The following is a 13,534-nucleotide window of genomic DNA, read 5'->3' as shown; positions in this document are numbered from 1 at the left end:
TTATTATTATTATTATTATTATTATTATTATTATTATTATTAAATAAATGTGGCAATGGCAAAGGAACCTTTAATAGAAAACGGAGCATCTTATGCGGACTTCTGGAAAAAGAGCTAAGGAAGAGATTAGTGAAGTGCTTTGTGTGGAGTGTTGCATTGTATGGTGCAGAAACATGGACATTACAACGAAGTGAAGAGAAGCGACTGGAAGCATTTGAAATATGGGTATGGAGAAGAATTGAGCGTATGAAGTGAGCAGATAGAATAAGGAGTGAAGCTGTGTTGGAAAGAGTGAGTGAAGAAAGAATGATGCTGAAACTGATCAGGGAGAGAAAAAGGAATTGGTTGGACCACTGGCTGAGAAGAAACTGCACACTGAAGGATGCACTGGAAGGAATGGTGAACGGCAGAAGAGTTCGGGGCAGAAGAAGATATCAGCTAATAGACGACATTAAGATACTGTAGTGGCCCGGGTTCGAATCCCGATCGGGGCAAGTTACCTGGTTGAGGTTTTTTCCGGAGTTTTCCCTCAACCCAATACGAGCAAATGCTGGGTAACTTTCAGTGCTGGATCCCAGACTCATTTCACTGGCATTATCACCTTCATATCATTCAGACGCTAAATAACCTAGATGTTGATACAGCGTCGTAAAATAACCCAAGTGGAAAAAAAAAGATACTGTATATGGATCATATTCGGAGAATAAGAGAAAGGCAGAAAATAGCAAAGATTGGAGAAAACTGGGTTGCAGTGCCTTTGGGCACAAAACAACGAATAAATGAATCATTATTATTATCGTAAGTCATTAATAATAATAATAATAATAATAATAATAATAATAATAATATTGACAGGGGCTCGGCTAACAAAACTACAACGTCGTGAACGTAAAAACAAGTTACCGGAAATTTCCATTCAAAATTGAACACGAGGTAGAAACATCCAAAGTTTCAGGAATAGGTACAACATGTAATACATTTCCAAATGGAAATTCTCTTCACAGATGTTGTTCAGAGTACGTGTGTACAATATTTTCATTTTCTTGAATGTAGATTATAAGCAAATCTTATACATTGCTCTTATATTACCTCCGAACTATCGTCTGTACAGCGAAAGAATAAAGTGATGTAAACACACATGCACGTGGTCTTGAGATCTCTGCATGGGCAGTGACTCTTTTATTTGATGTCACGTGAAAATATTGGTGTTTTATCATTTACATCACCTTATTCTTCCGCTCCGCTGAACAGAATACTCCAACCAGGAGAAAGTCTCAGCGGAATGAGACGCAGCGGGGTAATGCTGTGAATGAATGTTGATGTCAATAAGGTCACACACGTGAGTACACGCATCTCCATTGGCTAACTCTCAAAGCATAAACCATAACACTGATACACACATACTTATACTATTCGAGTTACAAAATTAGATCACGGTTAATCTCCTGGTTATGGTTAGTGCTTTGAGAGTTACTCAGATTCCAATTATTAGTAGACCTGCGGTTTTCATGTGAATAAGTCTTGTCATGTCGTGTGCGATGTCTTACATACGTAAGAAGGGTAAAACTGTTCATAGTGAAGCGCGGGAAGTAATAGCAAATGTGATAAACGTTTGTAATGAGGAATCGAGAAGCAAAAACTTGGCACTTCCTTTTAATCGTAGCACAGATAGAGCTGCTGACTACAAGGGGGTATCCCCCTCCCTTATTAAATCAATCAGGCGTCAGTCAAAAGAGAGAGAACAAGCAGGTTATTCCTCACCTCTGCATACGCCAGGAAAACATCGATCAAGACCTAGTGATAGAAACGTAGACATTGATGATTTCGATTTATGTGTTATACGTAGAACTGTACAAGAATTCTATAAAGAGAAAAAAATTGTTCCAACTTGTTCGAAATTGTTACCAGTCATCAGAGAAAACATAAATTTTCCATGGTGTGTGTGGTGAGATACCCCGTAAGGCAGCGTTTCTCAAACTATGGTCCGCGGACCACCTGTAGTCCTCGAAGTCTGTCCTTGTGGTCCTTCAAAAAAGACAGAATAAAAAATAAAATTCAAACGAATTGAGTATCATACTATAGCTTAAAATCTCAGAGTTTGCAAGTGACACATGGCAAACGAATTTCACTTTTTCTCCCAGTACTGCATATTATGAAATTTATTACCCTACCCGTCTATCGACTTCCCACTCTACTCTCAACAACAAAAGAGGGATTTAAAGCACTATACACGTAGTGTTTCTCGACATCTTTTCCCTGCACATCTGGTGCCGCGCTTGTAACCCAGCCAGGGACCACCCGAATTCATAACAGAGGACCAAAGTACCGAACCTTAATTCAATTTTAAAATATAAATATAGGCCTATTGGTATTAAAATATGCTACGAAAATGATAAATTTGCTTTCGAAGGAAACAAGAGTTAGGTGATCCGCAGAACTGTTCTGACTTTAAAAAGTGGTCCCCACTTCAAAAACGTTTGAGAAACGCTGCCGTAAGGTGTTGCAAAAGCTAAATTTTAAATGGAGGAAATGCAGGAGTAAACGCAAAATTCTAATCGAAAGACCGGACATTGTTAACTGGCTTTAGCGGTACCTGACTACTATAAAGCATATTCGTAATGAAGGAAAGTCAGTGTTTTATTTGAACGAAACCTGGGTGGACAGTAATCTTATTTTATACGTTTAGGAAATGCTGGCAAAGTGATGGCATATTCGGTGTATGTGCAGATGGAAATGCAGGTAACAGACTAATAAAAATTACTATTGGTTCGTCCACATCTGTGGAGTAACGGCTAGCGCGTCTGGCCGCGAAACCAGGTGGCCCGGGTTCGATTCCCGGTCGGGGCAAGTTACCTGGTTGAGGTTTTTTCCGGGGTTTTCCCTCAACCCAATATGAGCAAATGCTGAGTAACTTTCGGTGCTGGACCCCGGACTCATTTCACCGGCATTATCACCTTCATCTCATTCAGACGCTAAATAACCTAAGCTGTTGATAAAGCGTCGTAAAATAACCTACCAAAAAAAAAAAAAACTATTGGTTCACGAGGTGGATTTTGAGGGATGCGGCGCTAATTTATAAAGCTCTACAGTGGGAGATTATCACGGACAAATGAATGGTAACAATTTTGAGAAGTGGGTTAGAGAAAAGCTATTGAATTGTCTGCCCCCGAATGCTGTTGTTGTACTTGACAATGCTCCGACCACAGTATGCAAGAGGACAAAGTTCCTTCCCGGTATTCAGTGAAGTCTGAGGTGGTTTCGTGGCTAACCAGGAACGGTATCCCTAGTGACACAACAATGAGAAAGGATACATCATATGAATTGATATGTTTGCATATGCCGAAGGAAAAAGTCTTTAAGATAGATCAACTCCTGAAAACCCATGATCACACTGTTGTCAGATTGCCACCTTACATGTGGGACTAAATGCCATAGAGTAGTCTATGCATGGTCAAAGGTAAAGCGGCACGTTCGGAGCATAATGTGACAGGGGACATGTCACTGACACGGCTTAAAGAACTGACTGTACAGAGTCTTGACGTCGCACAGTGATACTTTTTCGCTACCTGGCCGCGCAAAATACAAAAATCGAGTATCACACATTTTCATGTTTTATGGAGTTTTTAATTACTATAATATCCAAGGATACGAGATTTGTTATAGTTACGCTTATTTGTGCAGCCCTTGTGTTGCAAAATAAGTCAGAAGTATGGTGTTTCTTATCGCGTCCCCGGCCTGAAACTGAGCTCATAATTTATGTTCGATAACTGTGCTTGAAAGGACGTACTTTTTCCACGATGTTCATCGGTTACTGGTGAATATGGGAGACCAAGGTATGTGCTATATTTGTGATATTTTAAAAATCCCACACAACTTACTACATTAAAGTGAAATTTGCTTGAAAATTGAGACATTATTGCTATTTTAACTTCTAGCTTTGAGTATTTTTACACTCGGAAATTTAGAATTGTCAACCATTGGTCAAATTTTTGTCAGAAGACTAAAGCCAATATCTTATTCTTTCTCCTGTATAAAAACTAGCTGCTACTTTTTGCAACTTTGCCTTTTTTCAGGTTTTAGTACTCTCAGAACGATCTTTTTTCATTTTTGGCGCATACACATGACAAAGTAGAAAGAAGTGATGAACTATTTAACTGTTTACTGTAAAATAATGATTTGAAATATTACAGATAATCCTTTTTAAAGATGCTGTTAAGATTGTTAATTTAGCTTACTTGTTACCGAATCCAGAGTAAATTCAGTCACAAAAAGAAGTGGCTAGACCGCTAGAGACAAATTTGTTTTATATGAACAAAATATAGAAAAAGGTTTCCATAAGTGGCTTGTCATCTAATGCTGAATATGCTTTTGGTGTCGTCAGATCGTGTAGTAAGCATCTCACAAAGAATGCGCGAAAGAGAAGTGGACCTATACCTTAATAAAGTTCTTTGTTTATCAAGACCCCGTGCCCGCTTCAGGAACTTAATCTGAATCTTACACCAACACTGAGAACTGAAAACACTGAAAACAGTTTTAACACTGAATTACATTAAAGGAAAAATTAGTCTGTTCATTATTAGTGTACGTCATGTCATCTTCCCCATTATTTTATACTTGTAACATTTTCCTCACAATTTACAATATAATAAAAAAACTAGCTATGTCATAGGGTAGGTGGTGCTATTGTCGGACGTTTCAACTAGGAACTGGTATAGGGGCCGTTCTGATAGCTGTACTTCTTCGCGGGGCAGCATATTCCTTAGGGAGAATCTTTAAAAACCTCTCCACATTATTTACGTAAATATATCTGTCCAATTTTGAGCAGAAAGCAATTAACTATACAGGTGTGCACTGTCCGGAAATAGCAACACATTGTATCTATTTCCGGACATTGCCTTATTTTACTGTATCTATTTCCGGACAGCAAACTTAAGCCCTTATTTTAAGTATGATAATTCAATTGACACAATAACACATCTTGTAGCCGGTCTAACATTGCTTTATAAATTATTTGACTAATGGTTTATTGTTTTTCCTCAACTGTTTCGTAACTTTAGACCATTTACAATAATGGCTTGGTAAATTGAAAATTTAGGATCCAATGTTGGTTCGGTATTACTTTGGATGACATCAGTTGCAATCGCGCGCGAACTGCTCTTGTTGTGTCTCGTAGTAGTGGTAGTGATACAGCCAATGGAACGAGTGTTGACTCTTCAGTCAGTAAAAGAAGTGATGCTAGTGAAGCTGATAACGGGTGGAGTGAAACAGACCACGTACCAATCTTAGAACAATTCCTAGGATAAATGTGCAGGAACCGTAACATTACAAAGCCAACACTGTTTTACCATATTCAGTAGCTTACAGTACAATGATGAGTGAATAAAACACATTATGAAGAAATTACAACATATATGACCCTTGAAATCATCAAATTCACTTTTTTTTTTTCAGTTTTTGGACTGGATGATAATTCAAACAACTTTAACACAGAGCTGTTTTGCAACACATTTGAACATGCCATAGAATTAGTCCTTCAGGGCAATACACTTCCCACAAACAAATGTAATGTTTTTCTTAGAGCACATCCCCACACATTTTTCATGATACCAAACATTACATTCGTTGCACTGGATCCAATTTCCCAATTTTTTCGCTTTTTCGCTGTAGTAGTCTACACCACAAAAACCGCAGAGACAAGATTCCTTACTCGGTGCCTTTGTACACGTAGGAAGACTTGGTTTTCCTAAATTATTTTGATCTGAACCTCATGAATTCTTCGTTCCTTTGAATAACTGGACCCGGTGCTTTGCAGACTTGGAGCGCAGTATAGTCTCCTCATACTCTGGTGTTGTCAGCACTGCCGCCTTTTGAACCGCCCTTACTCTTTTAGGCGGTGTTTCCATTTGTGGAATTGGAACCACACTTCGGAATGACCTCTTCTTTGGAGATTTCTGCGGAGTGGTTCTTGAAGACATGACTGGTGTAATATCAGTCATGGCCCTGCTTGGACCTGGCGTAGGTTCAGGAACAACGTCATTTTCTTTGTTCTGTGTTGCCGGTGGAGTGCTAGTGGTGTTACCATTCTGGGCTCCAAACACAACGGAGGGTTCAAAAACATGGTCAGGTATAACATCTGGGTTGAAAGGCATTATCCCACATGCCCTAAAACCATTTGTAGCTACTCCGACCGTCGCCGTTTTGGACCAAGCTGCTGAGAAGATTTCTCCAAACTCTAGCTTCGTCAGGTTCCTCCCTGTATTCTGCTTCATCCAGCGGTTCCCTTCAGCGAAGTAATTCACCTTCAGGGGTTTGAAGAAGCTTCGGTCAAGAGGCTGTAATCGATGGGTACAATGAGCTGGCAGACACATTAGGATTATGTCATTTTTCAAACAAAAATCCAGAACATGTATAGACTTGCAATGGCTGGCATGTCCATCAAGAATCAGAAGGCATTTTCCAGGAGCTCGATTCTTCTGAAAATGCTCCAGCCATTTCAAGAATACGTCGACCACAATATAGCCGCTATCTGTCATCTCAAATACGGCACCTGGTGGAAGACCATCCCCAAAAGCATCTTTCCGTCTCATTCCTTTGAATATCAGTAATGGAGGAATGTAAACACCACTAGCACTGCAACAGGCTACAACTGTGACGTTCTCCCCTCTCTCCTTATTGGTAATGGCGACAACATCTCTATTTTCTTTCTCACTAATCACCCTAGATACCTTAGTGTTAAGGGGAAGACCGGATTCGTCCATGTTGAAGATCATCTCGGGACGTTCCATCAGGTTGTTTTCTTCCAGTGTTCTCTGAAGTAAATTGAAAAATTCTCCTACCGTCTGTCGGTTTAGTCCCATAGCCCTAGACATAGACAAGGCCTCAGGTTTCTTAATTGAGAGGCTCGGATTACGTTTCAAAAAATTACGTAGCCACTGCCGCCCTGCCAACTTCATATCTTCGTTGAAGTTGTTGTCGTAGCCACACAATTCAGCATACTCAAACGCAGCGTGCCTTACATCTGTTGGAGTGAGGGGAAATCCTTTCCTAGAGGCACTAAGAAGAAGAGAAACTAATTCCTTTTCCTCGTACTCGTTAAATATTGTCTTAGGTCCTCGTTTGATTGAAACATGTTTCCCTTTGTAATGGTCATGGAGAGTGGACCTGGGGACGCCAAATTTACTAGCCGCCGCCCGCAGCGACGAACCCCTTCGTACTTCTCAAGAGCCAAAGCTAAATTCGTGGACATCTGGGGGAAAAATAAAAAAAACTATATTTTATTGACACATTTAGTTAAAGAATTTAGTGCGTTATTTTGTGGGGGGAGGGGGAAGAGTTAAAAAATTCAATCGAACTCGTCGGGAATCGAACCTATTGCTTTCCGAAATAATTATTTAATGAAATATATTACTGTTTTATTCAATATTTTGATGAAAATTAAGTAAAGTCATAAACCGCTAGAGAAAATGTGGAGTGAGTTGTTTCCGTACCAAACCAAAAACCCGCCTACTGATTCTGCCTGTATTATAAGCCGAGCCGAGCGGAGTGGGAAGTATTAATCGTCCAAAAATATGCAGTCTTCAGTTTGTAGTAGTGTGTGAATATTTCATATACATATTGTTTACCTAGGCCTATATGGTTTTGTTATAAATATATTAAATATATTGTTGCAGTTTTTGCTCAAACATCTCCCTGATGTTAGCTATGTTAATATTATATGAATGACTCATATTAAATATTTCACTGTTACAAGTCATTTTTAAGGAAACATGCTGTGGAAAATGGGTCAACGAGACGAGTAGATATTTTAGCGTACAATGCTGACACTAAACAGGGCATCATTGTGGACCCCACGATACGTTTTGAAGTAGAATGTCATCAGTCAGCCGAGGTCCACCTTGAGAAGAAGTCGATCTATGAGCCTACAGTCAACTATTTCAAGCTGAAATATGCCTCAATTCACGTTGAAGTATTCGGCTTGCTCATATGTGCTCGAGGGACTATACCAGCTTTTTTTCGAAGAATTTCGACGACAGTTTGCCCTGCCAACATTTCTGAGGGATGACATTGTGATAATTGTGCTAAAAAAATCCTGCCAAATCCTAATTAATCACATTGTGCCACATTAATAGCAATTGTAATTTTTCACGCCCTTTTCTTTGTTTCCCTTTTTTAAAACTTAATATCTATGTTTACATATGTATGATAATTTTTTTTTGAGGATATACTGTGTCCGTAAGGGCTACCCTCAATGGGGGCAGTTTAATATTATTATTATTTTTAAATTGATTACTTTACAAATTTAATTCAATTATACTAATCACTAAATTTTATAGTATGATTCTTCTTTTCATTTATATTATTGTAGTTTTATTATGATTTTTATATTTATTTATTTTATTGTATTTGTATTTCTGATGGTGTGATGGCCTTAACTTCACCAGAATAAATAAATAATAGACTAAATAAATAACTAAATAAAATGTTCTACAATACTTTCCTTCTCTGAACACGCAAGTACGAATGGTTGTATCTCTATCTCGCCAAAAATACTTTAGAAAACTAATAGGCATACTGCTCTCGTAAATTGGGCGAATGTTTTCAGTATGATTGTACTTCCTTCCAGACTGGCGATGTCAGTGTTCCCTCCCACTCCAGTACCGCGCTAGACTAGTCGGAACCGCATTCCTCTCAGCCCTAAACTCCTCAGAGGATGACAATATTTGTATTTAAAGTGGCGGATTCTTTTACTTCTACTTCCATGTTGTCGTCACCGTCATAGTCGTCACTATCAGAGTCCAAACTTATTACGAAACGATCCATCGCCTTGTCAATCATTCCATCCCTTTCCCAATAGAAATCCTCTTTCTTTTTAACAAGTTCACACGCGTTTTTCCAATTCTCTGGCGTGACCTTGGACAACGCTTCTTCAAATAATTTTATAACTCCACTGGGTTTGAAAGATACATTATGTTTAGCGACATCATTTTTCACTTGAGCCCAGATGAACTCAATGGCACTAAAATTGCAGTGGAATGGTGGCAGTCGTACTACGGTATGCCGGTGTGGTTCACTTTGAGCTAATGTATTCAGTTCGTACCTTACCAATGTTTCATTTTTTAATTTTATTATGTCGTACAGTACGATTTTTGTCGCCTTTGGGTCGTACTCTATGTTGTTATGACGTAACCAAGACTGCTTATCTGATTTAGAAGATGCAGAAGTGGGAGCTTTATTTAACTGTACAGAATGGTAAGAGGCGTTGTCCATTACTATAATGTTTTGTGGAATGTTCGGAAGGAGTTTGTTTTCGAACCAATGTTTGAAATTAACGGCGTTCATTTCCTCATGGGGATCGTTGGTAGATTTTGACTTAAAACTGTGATAGGCTCCTGGTGTAAATTCACAGGAAGATCCAGCATGCACAATAATAAATCGTCCCCCTTTTCCTAAGGGCACGTTCAGAGGAATGTCACTATCGTCACAAATCCAAATTTTGCTCTTCGTGTGATTAATGTTTATCCATGTTTGATCTAGTTAAACGATAGGGCTGCCGGTTATTCTTAAGTCGCGCATCCTCCTTAAGAAATGGAATCGCTTAGCAATTATGTCGGGTTTCTCTAGCAAAAGCTTCCGTCCGAAGTTATTCTTAGCGTAACGGAAATTAAGTTTTTTTTTAGTAATTCCCGCACCGACCATTTGCTGCCAGAAAATAACCCAGACTTATCGAGAGCATCACGAATATCTTCCACACTCGGAATAAGATCAGTCTTGTACAAGGAGTAAATCTGCCTCTCGATGGCGGCCGCAGTGAATGAGTCTATATTGGTTTTCGTGGGAGTTCTTTGCGGCCGCTTTTTGCCCGGAGTTGGCACTTTTCTACCTGATTCATCTGCATCTCTCTTTCCACTTAGAATACGGTAACAGTGCGTTCACACGCAGCAGCAGTTCGCTTCGCTTATTGTAGGATTTCCGACTTTCAAGGCATCGTACTCCTCTACGAAAAACTTATGTACATTGCACACTATTTCCCTGGCGTCAGACTGTAGTGGCTTTCCTCTTGTTCCTACACCAAGAATCACAAACACTAGGACAAGTAGGCCTAATTTAAAGCACAATACTTCTAACATTTTAATTATAAAATAATTATAGGTACTTCTCAAACTACATGAAAAACACACAGTTGTAATAACATCTACCACTGACAACCTTTCCAGATGTACTGGTTTGGTGAGGGAGAGGGAGGAAAGAACGAGGAAATGCTGTTATACAAGTGTCTGTGTCCCAGGATTAGTTCAACTCACCCTCCCTGACCCTTCCCAAGACATCAGGTAGCTCTGCCAACATAGACCTTCTCAAGTACATATAGTAGTGAACGGAGGAAGAAAGTTAGAAATGCAATGTAGCATGCATTATAAGAACACTGACTCACCAATTCTGTGCCGCGTTACAATGTAGCAGCTGATTCTGAATAACTTTCATCATCATCATCATTACTGCTGCTACTACCACTATCGTTATCCAAAAAAAAATAGATTATCCACTACTGCGGACACTGTATTTTTTATTTTATTGAGTTATTTTACAACGCTTTATCAACATCTAGGTTATTTAGCGTCTGAATGAAACGAAGGTGATAATGCCGGTGAAACGGGTCCGGGATCCAGCACCGAAAGTTACCCAACATTTGCTCGTATTGGGTTGAGGGAAAAGCCCGGAAAAACCCTCAACCAGGTAACTTGCCCCGACCGGGATTCGAACCCGGGCCACCTGATTTGGCGGCCAGACGCGCTGACCGTTACTCCACAGGTGTGGACCGGACACTGTATTATGTCGAAATCTATATTGGCTTTCCACTTTTAATTATGTTGACAAAAACCATCCCAGTTTTGATTTGTTGTTGACGATAAAGCCATTTCTGTAAGTTCATTTAATCTTTGCAAAGATAAATCTCCTCTCACATTATTTTCTGTTTCATTTTTTTCCACGCTAATCCGATCGGGGATAAGTCACACATATCAGAAGTCTCAGTACGGGGTGTCCGAACTCCACCAGCCTTTGGTCAACCCTAAAAGTCTTTACTTGAGGCCTGTGTTCCTCGATTAAGGAGAAAAGATCGACTTTGTGAAGTCTTTCACCGTTTTACCGCAAATTCAGACATGTCAGTGTAATATGCCGCGCCTTTAGTGGCCTGAGTAACAATGCGTAAGACTCTTATTGTTGGCTTCATTTCACACGTTTATATTACTTCCGCTATTATTTCACGTCCTTGGGAAAGAATTACTTTCTTTTTCTTAGGAGGCAACATGGTTAGGCACATTTAAGTTAATAAATTTATTTGCTATATACAGGTAATACGCTTAGAAATACACTTACCTGTCTTCCTCCGACGAGTTCAGCGCTGGGACCTGAGGTATTCTTGCCATCGGTGCGAGGGGGTTGCAGGTAGATTCTTTTGTTGCTACAGCCAAGCCGAGCCGAGCGGAGTGGGAAGTATTAATCGTCCAAAAATATTCAGTCTTCAGTTTGTAGTAGGCCTAGTGTGTGAATATTTCATATACATATTGTTTACCTTGGCTTATATGGTTTTGTTATTAATATATTAAATATATTGTTGCAATTTTTGCTCAAACATCTCCCTGATGTTAGCTATGTTAATATTATATGAATTACTCATGTTAAATATTTCACCGTTACAAATAATTTTTAAGGAAACATGCTGTGGAAAAGTTTTTGGTTTTATTCTATTGGAATTTTAGAATACGTGTGATTAGTATCGTGAAAAACAGATTCCTATAATGTCATGCGAAAATCATTTGTTGGTGATATCTTAAAATACAAATCAAGTAGTTTTACTTCTCAAGTGAGTTCAGCAGTACAGTATATTTAAATTGATTACTTTACAAATTTAATTCAGTTCTACTAATCACTAAATTTTATAGTATGATTCTTCTGTTCATTTATGTTATTATAGTTGTAGTATGATTTTTCTTTTTATTTATTTTATTGTATTTGTATTTCTGGTGGTGTGATGGCCTTAACTTCACCAGAATAAATAAATAAATAAATAAATATAAATAAATATATATGTATATATATATATATATATAAATTTTCTACAATACTTGTATCTCTATCTCGCCAAAAATACGTTGGAAAACTAATAGGCATACTGCTCTCGTAAATTGGGCGAATGTTTTCAGTATGATTGTACTTCCTTCCAGACTGCCGCTGTCACTGTTCACTCCCACTCCAGTACCGCGCTAGACTAGTCGGAACCGCATGCCTCTCAGCACTAAACTCCTCAGAGGATGACAGTATATACGCAAACACTACGCAGAAATTATTCTACAAGAGTTAATATATACACTTAGTCTCTACAACTCTACGTATATATATACGCAAACACTACACACTAAAGTTATATGTCTACGTCTTAGCTTTGAATATTTATTTACACCAGCAATTCTATTAACTAAAGAAAACAAACGTTCACCTCAGCCTTTCAAATACAAATGGAGAGCAATGTTTTTTTGAAGAAAATAGAAAGGGGATTAAGCAGAGTGTATTCGCCCCAAAAGTACCGTTAGCCAGCGGCTTGCTACAAGGTTAGCCTCACACCACTCAAAACAACTATCCCTAACTTCTCCAAGGTTCAGGGCAAATGAGCTGTGTCCTTATAGTATTCACTTCACCCACCCTATGTAGCGGAACTTTAACGACATCCAGATTTATTGTCAGGCAGTCATGTCAACTTTCCAATTCCATTGTGTGTTTAGCTAAAGTAATGAGTGAATCACAAGTGTTTTAGTGCTTGTAGTGCGAACGAAAGATTTGCCTGTATATGCGTAATTACAATAGGCTATAATTGTGAACAATGAACAGTGTAAATCAGATGATGAAAGTGCTATTTTTTCCAAGGCGATATGAAGAACAATTATAACTAAAAAGGTTGGGACCCGATAGCCGATTTAAATATAACTCAGTGAATAAGCGGTTGGGTAAACCCATTAATCGTCATTTCAATAAGGAATGGTACACAAAAAACATATTCCTAGTTATGTGGATGTCCAGTAAAAAATTATTGTTTTATTTTCCATGCATCTTGTAGTTGGATAAAAGTAGTGTAATCAACATGAAACATTTATCTGAAAGGATTTGTAAGCACGAATCTTCAAAATCGTAAACAAATAATGCTACTGACTTGGCACTTACAGGCAACGCCAACATATGTAATACTCAACTTGACAATGTATATTAGCAATCTGTAAGGCGTCACAATCAAGAAGTAGACCTAGATAAAAACAGGCATATTCTTTCGAAAATGATAAACTGCATTACATTTTGTGGTATGTTTGAACTCGCACTGCGTGGATATGTCGAAACACAAGAATCACAAAATCGCGGTATTTTTCTAGGCTTAGAGAATTTCATTTCGGAACTAGATAAAAATACATTGTTGAGCGATCATCTAATTAATGCTACAGTATTCAATGTTGTCAGTAGAAGAAAGAATCTTTGTCACATTTTAACAAGA

This window comes from Periplaneta americana, chromosome 12 (genome assembly GCF_040183065.1).
Source record: "Periplaneta americana isolate PAMFEO1 chromosome 12, P.americana_PAMFEO1_priV1, whole genome shotgun sequence".
Classification (NCBI taxonomy): Eukaryota; Metazoa; Arthropoda; class Insecta; order Blattodea; family Blattidae; genus Periplaneta; species Periplaneta americana.
This window is presented reverse-complemented; position numbering follows the sequence as displayed.